The following is an 11,356-nucleotide window of genomic DNA, read 5'->3' on the forward strand; positions in this document are numbered from 1 at the left end:
GGTACAATCAGCCTGCCCATAAACGGATGGGCAGTCCCTGCTGAACCGGCTAAAATTAGATCCATCTATGGTTGGCTTTATTAAATGAAGAATTCACAGTAAAGCTCGCCCCACACTAGTAAAATTTACTAATCAATTACTTTAGATCAGTGATGGCAAACCTTGGCACCTCAGAGGTTTTGGAACTGCATTTCCCATGATGCTCATGCACTCTGCAGTGTAGTTGAGCATTATGGGAAATATAGTTCCAAAACATCTGGGGTGCCAAGCAGTGGCGGCCGGTCCATAGGGGGCCGCCCCCCCTCCCCTAAAAAAAGAAAAAAAAAAAAAAGAAATTACAAAAGAAGCAATAAAGTTTTCAAAAAAAAAAAAATTGCTTTCGCCGCCGCCGGCCTATGTGGAGGCTGGGGGTGGGGGGGTGGGTTTATGACCCAGAAGAGGCGCCGATTGGCTGCCTTCTGGGGGCGTAACCTGGGCGCAAAGCACAGCGCATGGACACCCCCACTTCGTGGATTCCTGGCTGTGATTGGTCCAGACTCCAGCCTGGACCAATCACAGGAGGACATCCCGGGACGGTCCTTTGGTCATGTGACTCGTGGGGGCGTCACGTCCTGCCCGCCCGCCGTCGCAGAGAGAGGGGAGCCGCATGAGGAGTCGGACGGACTCCTCTGGATCCAGCCGGAAGCCGCCCGAAGCAGTCTGGCACCGGCCGCCGGAAGAAGCTGACCGTCTGACGCGAGGTGATGGAGGACCGCAACGTTCGTCTCCGGCCGCGAAGGTAAGTTAAAGCACCGGGACCGGCTGCACTAGCGCTGGCAAGTGGCAATGGATGGAGCCATGGAAGATGGTGCTGGATGGTAGAGTGCTGCGGGAGGTGCATGCATGGCTGCACTGTGCACAGTGCAGCCATGCATGCACCTCCCGCAGCACTTTACCATCCAGCAACATCCTCCATCCATTGCCACTTGCCAGCCCACTAGCCCAGTACTGTCTGCTTTGAAGGGGGCACGCACGCTGGTCTCTGCATTGAAAGGGGGCATTATACTGGTCACTACATTGAGGGGCATGTACGCTGGTCACTACATTTAAAGGGGGCATGTACGCTGGTCACTACATTGAGGGGCATGTACGCTGGTCACTACATTGAGGGGCATGTACGCTGGTCACTACATTGAGGGGCATGTACGCTGGTCACTACATTTAAAGGGGGCATGTACGCTGGTCACTACATTGAGGGGCATGTACGCTGGTCACTACATTGAGGGGCATGTACGCTGGTCACTACATTGAGGGGCATGTACGCTGGTCACTACATTGAGGGGCATGTACGCTGGTCACTACATTGAAAGGGGCATGTATGCTGGTCACTGCATTGAAAGGAGGCCTGTATGCTTGTCACTACATTGAAAGGGGCATGTACGCTGGTCACTGCATTGAAAGGGGGCCTGTACGCTGGTCACTACATTGAAAGGGGGCCTGTACGCTTGTCACTACATTGAAAGGGGTCTGTACTGTGGGGTTTGTGCCACTCTCAGTCAGTGTATCCCATAATAGGGTGTCTCTCACAGTATATCCCATAATAGGGCCCCTGCTCCCTATTATAGGATATACTAGTACTGATGGACCCCTTAATATGTGATATATTGGGAGAATTTGTTCACGCAAGCAAAATACAGGGGACAAAATGGGTGGAGTCTATACGGGGTGTGGCTTCTGAGAAATGGGAGGGGTCAAAATAAAAGGGCGGGGTTTTGCGCCCCCCCATCTTAAAACTTCACCAGCCGCCACTGGTGCCAAGGTTGGCTATCACTGCTTTAGATGATTTACTAATAAATCTCTGGCTGAGGTTATTGTATTCTGATAGTTGGGCTCTGACAACTGTCAGAATACAGTGACAAAAACTGATTGGCTGCTCGAATATTGGGCTGCCCTGGCTCCTTTGATTGTTAAGGCCTGTTCACACAATCAGAAAATCGTCCAAAAAATACTGCTTCTGAAGCAATCGTATGATAATCTGATTGTTAGTACACAGCTTTCAACGGAAATTATCCGAAGGGACAAACACAAAAAGTTTTTTCATATGATACGATAATCATATGATTTTCATTTAATCAGAACAGTTTTTGTCTGAAAATAAAATACTAATACATTACATCACTTCTGAATTTTTATTCTGTTGTACGAGAATTTTTGAACATTCGTAACCTCTTAATTTTGGATACGGAGACTAGCATGCAAAAAAATGGACAACTTTTTCGTCCGATAATCTCATTGTGTGTACCAGGCTTTGGTTTGAAGACTGTCAGGAAGTAAACAGGGCAACCCACTGCTTGAATTGTGGCCAGTTCATCAGAAACCAGACGAAGTTAGATCAGCATATGGCCAGCTTAATGCCGAACAACCAATCAGAATTCATCCTTTAAAGTCAAGTCAGTACAAACAGTTGCTATTGAACTCAGAAATTAGCACTTGAACATGAACTCTTCGTTGAATAAGGCCGTTTATGCTTCCTCAAGCAAAATAAGCCAACAATGAGTTTCTACTACTATCCTAACACTTATTGTGTCTGGGAACAATGCATCATTCATCACCGGTGACACTTTGCAAGGGCTGGAGTCATTGACATTCAACTCATTTTATCACTAGTGAAAGATGCTCCATCACTGCTTGAAAAGCAGCTGAAACTTGTGTAGAGTAAAGAAGCAGCAACCAAATGAACTATTGCTGATTCAGACATCAAAAGTGTCACTCCATGGGATACTATGAGCTGAATTGTCCCCTGTCACTGGAGAAGTGTTACCAGTCACACTTTGTCCATCTGACATGGGCCTTAATGTGGCTCCCTGTAAAACAAATGAAAGGAACATCTGCTATGTGTCCCTTGTTTTTTTTTTTTTTTCTTTAGTCCGCGGTGGTGCAAAAACCTAGAACGAAAAAAACCCGTAAGTGTACAAAAACCGTGCATGTGACCACACACTAAAAAATGCAACTTAAGGGTGTGCTTTTAGTCCACCCCCTGAAGAGGTAAGACCTCTACCCTGATCCCCCGGGTGCAGGGGGATTTTTAGACTTTTACATGCACTGTGTTAAAATGTGTTATAAGCATTGTACTTAACCACTTAAGCCCCGGAAGATTTTACCCCCTTCCTGACCAGGGGGTTTTTTGCGATTTTTTACTGCGTGACTTTAATGGACAATTGCACGGTCGTGCGACGCTGTACCTAAACGAATTTCACGTCCTTTTTTTTCCACAAACAGAGCTTTCTTTTGGTGGTATTTGATCACCTGTGTGATTTTTTGATCATGCGCTATAAACAAAAAAAGAGCTTAAATTTTGCAAAAATAACAATATTTTTCACTTTTTTTTATATGAAATTCCCCCCCAAAAAAAAGTAAAATTTTTTAACATTTTCGGCCAATTTGTTTTATGCTATATATGTTTGGTAAAAAAAAATCGCAAAAAGCGTATTTTGATTGGTTTGCGCAAAAGTTATCGCGTTTACTAACAAAGGGAAAGATTTTTGACATTTTTGGTGTTTTTTTTTTTTAACGAGTAATGGCGGCGATCTGCGATTTTTTTGCGGTACTGCGACATTGCGGCGGACAGATCGGACCCTTGACTGACATTTTTGACACTTTTGGGGTTACCATGACATTACTGCAGTAATCAGTGCTATATATATGCACTGTTACTGCAAAAATGACACTGGCAGGGAAGGGGTTAACTATATTGGACAGGGAGGGGTTAAGTGTGTCCTAGGGGCGTGCTTTTTACTGTAGTGGGACAGGTCTCCTAGTGTAAAAACAAAGATCAACAGTTCTACATAGTAGAACCGTCTGATCTGCATTTTTACACAGGGAGAATGACAGGCGGCTTGTTTACATAAGCCGCTCTGCCTTTCTCCCGTTCTACCGACGATCGTAGTGTGACCGGCGGACATCGGGTCCGCCGGTCACACTCCCGCACTCTTCTGTGAACGAGCCGAGGCGGGCGCGCGCCTCAGCGGGCGCGTGCTCGCCCGCTATTGGCTCTAAAGTGGATGACAGGCGAGTGACGTAGACCTACGTCACTCTGCCTGGCCGGGGCTGACTGCCGCAGTAAATATACTGTGGGCAGTCGGCAACCGGTTAAGGGGTTGCAGATCTCACTCCAGTCCTCTCCCACTGTAGTTTACTTTTGCTCAGATATAGCAGTTATATTATTTCCATATTTTAGGTATAGCATGCATCTTGGCTCATTCACAAGGAATGTGAAATGTCCAGTAGTCTACAGCACGCAAACACATTTCACCTTTCATTGGTCAAAACAATGAAAGTGGAATGCTGATGTGTCATTGCACATTGTTCTTTGCTAGCTTCCTGCCTGGTGAAATGCTATTCTACCAGATTGACTGATAACTTATCTTAACCACTTCCAGACCGCCCACTGTATATATATATATATACGTCATTAGTTTGACGTTAAAGTGACTGTAAAGTCTCGGTTTTATTTTTAATCAGATGACTTACCTGCTCTGTGCAGTGGATTTGCACAGAGCAGCCCAGATTCTCCTCTTCTCAGGTCCCTCTTCTGTGCTCCTGGCTCCTCCCTCCTATTGAGTGCCCCCACAGCAAGCTATGGGGGCACCCAAGCCGTCTGTCCATTCAGACACAGAGCTGCCATTTGGCTGTGCCCCCTCTCTCTTCCTATTGGCTGGCTGACTTTAATTGATAGCCGTGGAAGCCAATGGCACTGCTGCTGTGTTTCAGCCAATCAGGAGGGAGAGTCCCAGGCGGCCGAGGGACTCATGGACAGAGATCCGTTTCAGGTAAATATTAGGGGGTGCTTGGGAGGCTGCTACACACAGAAGGTTTTTTATCTTAATGCATAGAATGCATTAAGATAAAAAAAAATTCTGACTTTACAACTCCTTTAATTACCTAGCTAGCTGCCATAACCCCACTATTTTTTTATACAGTGGAGGATTCTTTTTCACAAAAAAGTGATTCACCCCGGGATTACTTTTAGAGGTGGCAGGAGAGGTGCCCCCCTCTCCTGTCGCTTCCTGGTCGTCCCTGGGCTTACTGGATTTTTCGGTTAGCCCGGAGCCAATTCGATCCTCTCCGTGGCTGAGCAAAAAGCTGAGTGAGGGCTCTATGGCCTTGGAGAAACGAAGCAACGTCCGATGTCACTTACGCATTCCGGCCTTAAAGGAATGATTTTTTTCATTTCATCCGGCAAAATTACAGTTTCTCCCTAGCGATGTATAAAGAATAAGCTGTTGTGTGGGTGTTAACTATTTATAGCTATGCACTGATCCTGTTGGCGGAAGTAGGCGGGGCTACTATCACACGTATGCTGCCATGGATAGGCACCAGCAAAATAAAATTATGGTAAGTATAATACAATTTTCATTTTTTTTCATTTTTAGATAGAGTAGAAGAGGGTCATTGCCCCTGTCAGTTAATTTTTTGCCATCTGTGTCCCATTGGGTAAATTTCCTTTCACTTCCTGTCCCATATGCAATTGGTAGCAGCAGAATCAGAATGCAGCTTGAGGTATTCTCAATAACTTGGATATGGTAAATTCCCCCAAGCCCACGGCAATCATTTGCAGCTTTGAATAGTGGGCAGGAGAGCTTCTGTCTACCCCTTTAAGGCAATCTTGACACACTCTTTATCTTGAAAAAGCATTTTCATCCAGGCTCATAGCAATCCTTTACGGCTATGAATAGTGGGGTGGAAGACCTTCTGTCACCCTCTTTAAGGCAATCTTGACACATTATTTTGTAAATGCAGCTTTACGGCAATTCCTTGCAGCTAAGCATATTGGCCAGAAGCTTCTGCCTGCCTTTTTAAGGTGGTCCTGATACACTCTTTAGGCCATAGTGTTATAGGCCATAGTGTTAGCATTTGCAGTATGGAAGAGGATTTTCTCTAACTCGGACTGGATTTCTGGTGCTCCTCTCATGTATATTCCTGTCAGTGGGACAGGCTGGGCTCCTTAGCCAAGAGAGAGGTCAGTTAGCACCTAAATGCACTCTTTTAGCAGCAAAATACATACCTTGTCTGATGACCTTTACCTATAAGAACTGTGTGGATCTTTGTTATGCAGTGAGCTCATAGTGCAGGGCAGCTGGAACACTGACATTTAGTCAAGTATAATATTAATGCCATACTCAGACATGTCTATTTTTGCTAGTCAGCAGGAAATGGCCCTTGATGCAGGGTTTGCGGCTTTCGGCATACTGGCATGCAGTCCGATCATTTAAGTGTCCTATCTGAAAGCTGCTGGGTCTTCAACCCCATGTTCCTCAACTCTTCTGCCTGTCTCCCACTCCTGGCAAACTTCTCACCTTGCCCACTTCTAAGATGGCTTCCAGGTAGTCTTACCCAACTGCAAGATGGCCACTGGGGGAGTACTTGCCCAAACCAAAGATGGTCCCCATGTGAGCTCTATCCACTTCACATGTTCAGCATAATGCATCATTCTCTTGAATGTAGACACTTAGATTTCTCTTCCACAATTGCCACTAGAATGCATCCTGGAACATGGTTCAGCTGCAGCCCATCTGGGAGGAAATGTAACACAACTTAGGAGGCCATTCACAGAAATTCCAAAAAATGAGAAAACATACTTTATCTTGGAAATGTGATGTCACAGTTCAATTGATCCACTCACTTCTGGCTCCAGACATGAACAGCTCTTCTGAGGAACATAGCCCTGGCTGCACTGCTGTATATGGGGCTAGTTAGCATCCAATTTATCACCCCAGAAGGGGTTCCCTGCCATATCAGAGCATTTAGCGTGTCAAGGTCAGGGACTGCGCTACAGGAGAGGCTTAACCTGTGCGGAAAACCACCAAAGGTGCAAGGCAAGGGTTTCTTATCTTCACATTGACTTTGAGTTCCGTGAGGACAAAAAAGGGAATGAGCTGTTGTGTGGGTGTTAACTTTTTATACCTATGCAATGGTCCTGTGGGCGGAAGTAGGCGGAGCTACTATCACGTATGCTGCCATGGAGGCACTAGAAAAAAAGTTTGCCTTTAATTCTATTTTAACTTTTAACATTACTTTATACCCTTTAACATGTTGTATACCATGTTTTTAATTTATTTTTATTTTTTTTATCAAGCATGATATTGATAAAAATCTTGCCATTACAAGTGGGAACACCAAAAATGTACTTTGTGTACAAATGAAGAAATAATAGTCAGCATAACAGCAGCAAACAGCTCTCACTTGCCATTATTCTAAATATGACATCTGATTGGCTTTATGCAGTATTGCACCATTACATTGCACAAAGCCCATGCATATGTTACTACGCCCTCATCATGAGTAAACTCTTTTCTTCATCAGCACATGCTAATATCATTAGGATACACATTTATAAACAAATCATTTTATGTCAAATTATGGCCAGTGATATAAAAAGGAAGCCAAATAATAATGTCCATATAGTGCAAAAAAATCACAGTCACAGCCTCAACAGTAGCAGGATGATAGAAAAACGTGCTAAGTACATGCGAGTTCCATGAAGGAAAGCTGATTACATGGTAATTCCACGTGGAGACAGGTCTTCCCCAGCCACAGTCATGTCAGTCAGGGTAATGCCTTAGTCATGTGGCACCCACTGTCAACACTTCATTAAGCTCATTGGCCAGATGCCTGATCTTTCCAGAATGTAGTATGTGCCAAAATCAAGCACCAAAATTCCTCAGCATCCTTCAGGATACAAGCTTTTTGGTACACTTACATTCTTTTTTGTATTGTTACTGGTTAAAGTGTATGTTAAAGCATTTTTAATTAGTTTTGGATAGAATAGAAAAGTGTTAGACCCTTTGCCAAGTTTTTTTGCAGCCAGTGTCACCTCTCTATTTGTTTATCGAGACAGCAAATGAGTAGAATTCAAAAACTTTGGGTGGTCACCAAAGCAGGAGGAGAATGAAAATCCTTCAATGGGGACACTAGCACCTGTGACAACTCTCCAAGGTAGAAATTCCAATCACCTTAGAGAGATTTCCTCCCACTTTCTGTTGTCTCCAGGGCAGGAAGTGAAGAAAATCTCCCCAGCAGGACACAGACAATAAAAATAACCGGATAGGAATTGTAACCCTTCCCTACTGTATCTAAAACTAAAAAAATTGAGCTTTAAATAACTTTAGGGCCTCATGCACACAGGGTATTTACCTAGATTTACTAAAAGTCTTTCCTCCTGGCAGCGTTTTAGCAGAAAGAACACTTGACGCGTCTACATGTGTTTAGGCGCTTGGGGATTAATTCATTTAATTGGCCAGAATAATAATTTATTCTGTAATATAACAAGATAATCTGCGAGCTACTATGGGTAAATAAATGATTTTATTTATTTCAGGTATGCCGATATGCCGATATCACTGGTCACTCCCTTTAAGATGAGTGTGTGGGTGATGCAAATTTACAGATTGAACGTGCTGCGCAAATCCTACAAATATCGCAAAGTATACTACTTGTTTTTGCACAATATTCTATTTACGTCTATATGGATTATGATCTAATTGTGACATCATTGTAAGTTATATACACTAAGTATATAGGATCCATTATACACTTCTCACACATAATTGTCTAGAATTCTCGTATTTTGACGCTTCACAGCACTCACAATTAATCATTATTTACAATTTATTTGCGATATTTGTAGGATTTGCGCAGCACATTCAATCTGTAAATTTTAATCATTTATTCTGGTCAATTAAAAGAATCAACACTCAAGCGCTTGATGCACCTAGCATTAACATGCATATATTTACACGCATTTAGGTGCGTCAAATGTTTTTTTTTCTGCCAAAACGCTGCTGCTCCTGGATGCGCTGGCAGTGGGTATTTTTTTACCTACTTCTAAATGCATATGTGTGCATGGACACATAGGCTAACATGCAGGGGCATTTAGAGGCAGAAAAAAAAGCCAGATGGCCTAAAAGCAAAGTTTTTAATGCTCAGTTGGCGTGAGGCCTTAAAGCGGAGCTCCACCCAAAAGGGGAAGTTACTCCCCCCTCCTATGCCCCATTTGGCATGTCATTTTTTTGGGGGAGGGGGGTACCTAGTTTTGACAGGTGCCCGCTTCCACTTCCACTCGGATCGCCTAGGCCAGTGGTCCTCAATTCTGGTCCTCAGGGCCCACTAACAGGCCAGATTTTAAGTATTACCTTGAGGAGATGCAGACTAGATTACTGCAATCACTAAGCAGCAAATTATATGACCTGTGATGTATTTTAGTTATCTTGCAAACCTGGCCTGTTAGTGGGCCCTGAGGACCAGGGTTGAGGACCACTGGCCTAGGCAATTCCAGTGGAAGTTCTCCTCTCTCCTTTCCTGCAATCTTCTGGGACACATAACAGGTCACAGCAGATTGCCCAACCATTCAGGAGACGCAGCACGACACGTGCATGCGCAGTGCCCACCCGGCTGTGAAGCCGAAAGCTGTCACAGCTGGGTGCCCACAGTTGTAATACTGGCCCCCGGGAGAGGAGAAGGAAAGAATTGATTGTTCGGGTGGCCGCATCGCTGGATCCTTGGACAGGTGAGTGTGTGTTTATTAAAAGTCAGCAGCTACACTTTTTGTAGCTGCTGACTTTTGATAAACACAAAAAAGACTGGAACTCCGCTTTAAGCTCCCTTGACTCTTATTAGCAAAATGCCTGAGGGATGGTTCATACCAGAACACGGTGCAGAGTTATTTCCTGCAGCCATAGGTTGCAGGAAAGAAGATTGCCTAATTCCCCAATCAACACAGTCGTTGTTGATGGGGGAATCCCTCCTGTGGAGCCATTGTGTTCCCCCAGCAGAGGGGGTATCCCCACCAGGAGAACACATAGATTTTTGCTAGTGGCTATAACAGCTGCTGGCAATAATCGTTTGTAAAGTCAGACAGGCTGGTTGTACCCAAGATGATCAATCAATCAACTTGGGTACATTCAGCCTGCCCATACATGCACGTTTCAAATTGCACTGCAATTGCAATCTTCAGTGGGCGTCATTATTAAGATGCATTTGACTGCACCGATTCACATGGTACAGAAGTACCATGCGATTGCAGTGAGTTTCCAAAAGTAGTGCATACACTACTTTTGGTGTGGTGCGGTGCGTTTTTAGCCTATTCAAAATGAATGGGCTGAAATCTCATCGCATAGAACGGCATGTGAATTGCACAGGAATGCCCAGGCATTCCAGTGCGATTCTTGGTGTGGACCGGCTCCTAATGAATTCTGGTGGATACAGGCAAGAGGAGCAGTTCTTTCAATAGACTCTTTGGGGTTGATTATTTAAAGGCAAATGAGCTGTCCACTTTGCAAGGGAATTTTCCCCAGACTACCATCATCCAAACCTGTAAGCATTTTCCTTTTTTTGTTTATTTATTTGGCCAAGGGATTGGGTAATTTCTGCAAAGTGAAATTTCACCACATTTACTATGCATTGGGGGAAAACTCCTGGCAAAGTGAACAGCCTATTGGCCTTTTGTAAGCCAAGCACCTGATTTGTGAGGCCCATTTTCTCGTGTTTGTCATGTGGCCTTAAGGTTTGGTCACATTTTGGCCTCTTGCGGGTTTTTGGTGATTCTCCAAGTAGTTAAAACCCATAAGCAAGCACCACGTTTGAGCTGGATAACTCTGTTCATATTGTGCAATTAAGCCATGGGTTGCAGGAAAGATGATTGCTAAATTCCCCAATCAACACAGTCATTGTTGATGGGGAATCCCTCCTGTGGAGCTATTGTGTTCCCCCAGCAGGGGGGGCATCCCTGCAAGGAGAACCGAAATTATTGCTAGCGGCTATAACAGCCGCTGGCAATAAACGCTTGTAAAAGCTGACAGGCTGGTTGTACCAAAGTTGATCAATCAATCAACTTGGGTACATTCAGCCTGCCCATACATAGTTTGAATCTCAGCCAGTTCCTGCTGAACCGGCCAAGATTTGAACTATCAATGGCCGACTTTAGTAAAGCAGTGTGTTAGGACAAAATGAATGCTGTCTGAGCTCTGAGACTGGAGCTACCTATTGTTCTGTATGGGTTCTCTTGCAGGGTCACCCCAATGGAAAGCATTCCATTATAGGCAGAATGATGCCTATAAAACTAATATGAATTATATTGGATATTCTTCTATATAACATACAGTGTGAACAAGGCCTAAGTTAGGTGCCTCATAATAAATGGTGCTGCTGCCTGAAGTAACTAGTCAAGTGTTCTCTGTCACCTTATAACCTGGAAAATTACAGCTTAAAAATAACTGGCCATGAGACCAACACATTAACTCCCACTTCTGACCTCCTGTAAATGCCAGTTGCCTGGTTGTCATGTTGACCCTTTGGCATCAATACTTTCTTGAGTGGTTGA

The sequence above is a fragment of the Pelophylax lessonae genome (assembly GCF_965119305.1).
Source record: "Pelophylax lessonae genome assembly, chromosome: 3".
Classification (NCBI taxonomy): Eukaryota; Metazoa; Chordata; class Amphibia; order Anura; family Ranidae; genus Pelophylax; species Pelophylax lessonae.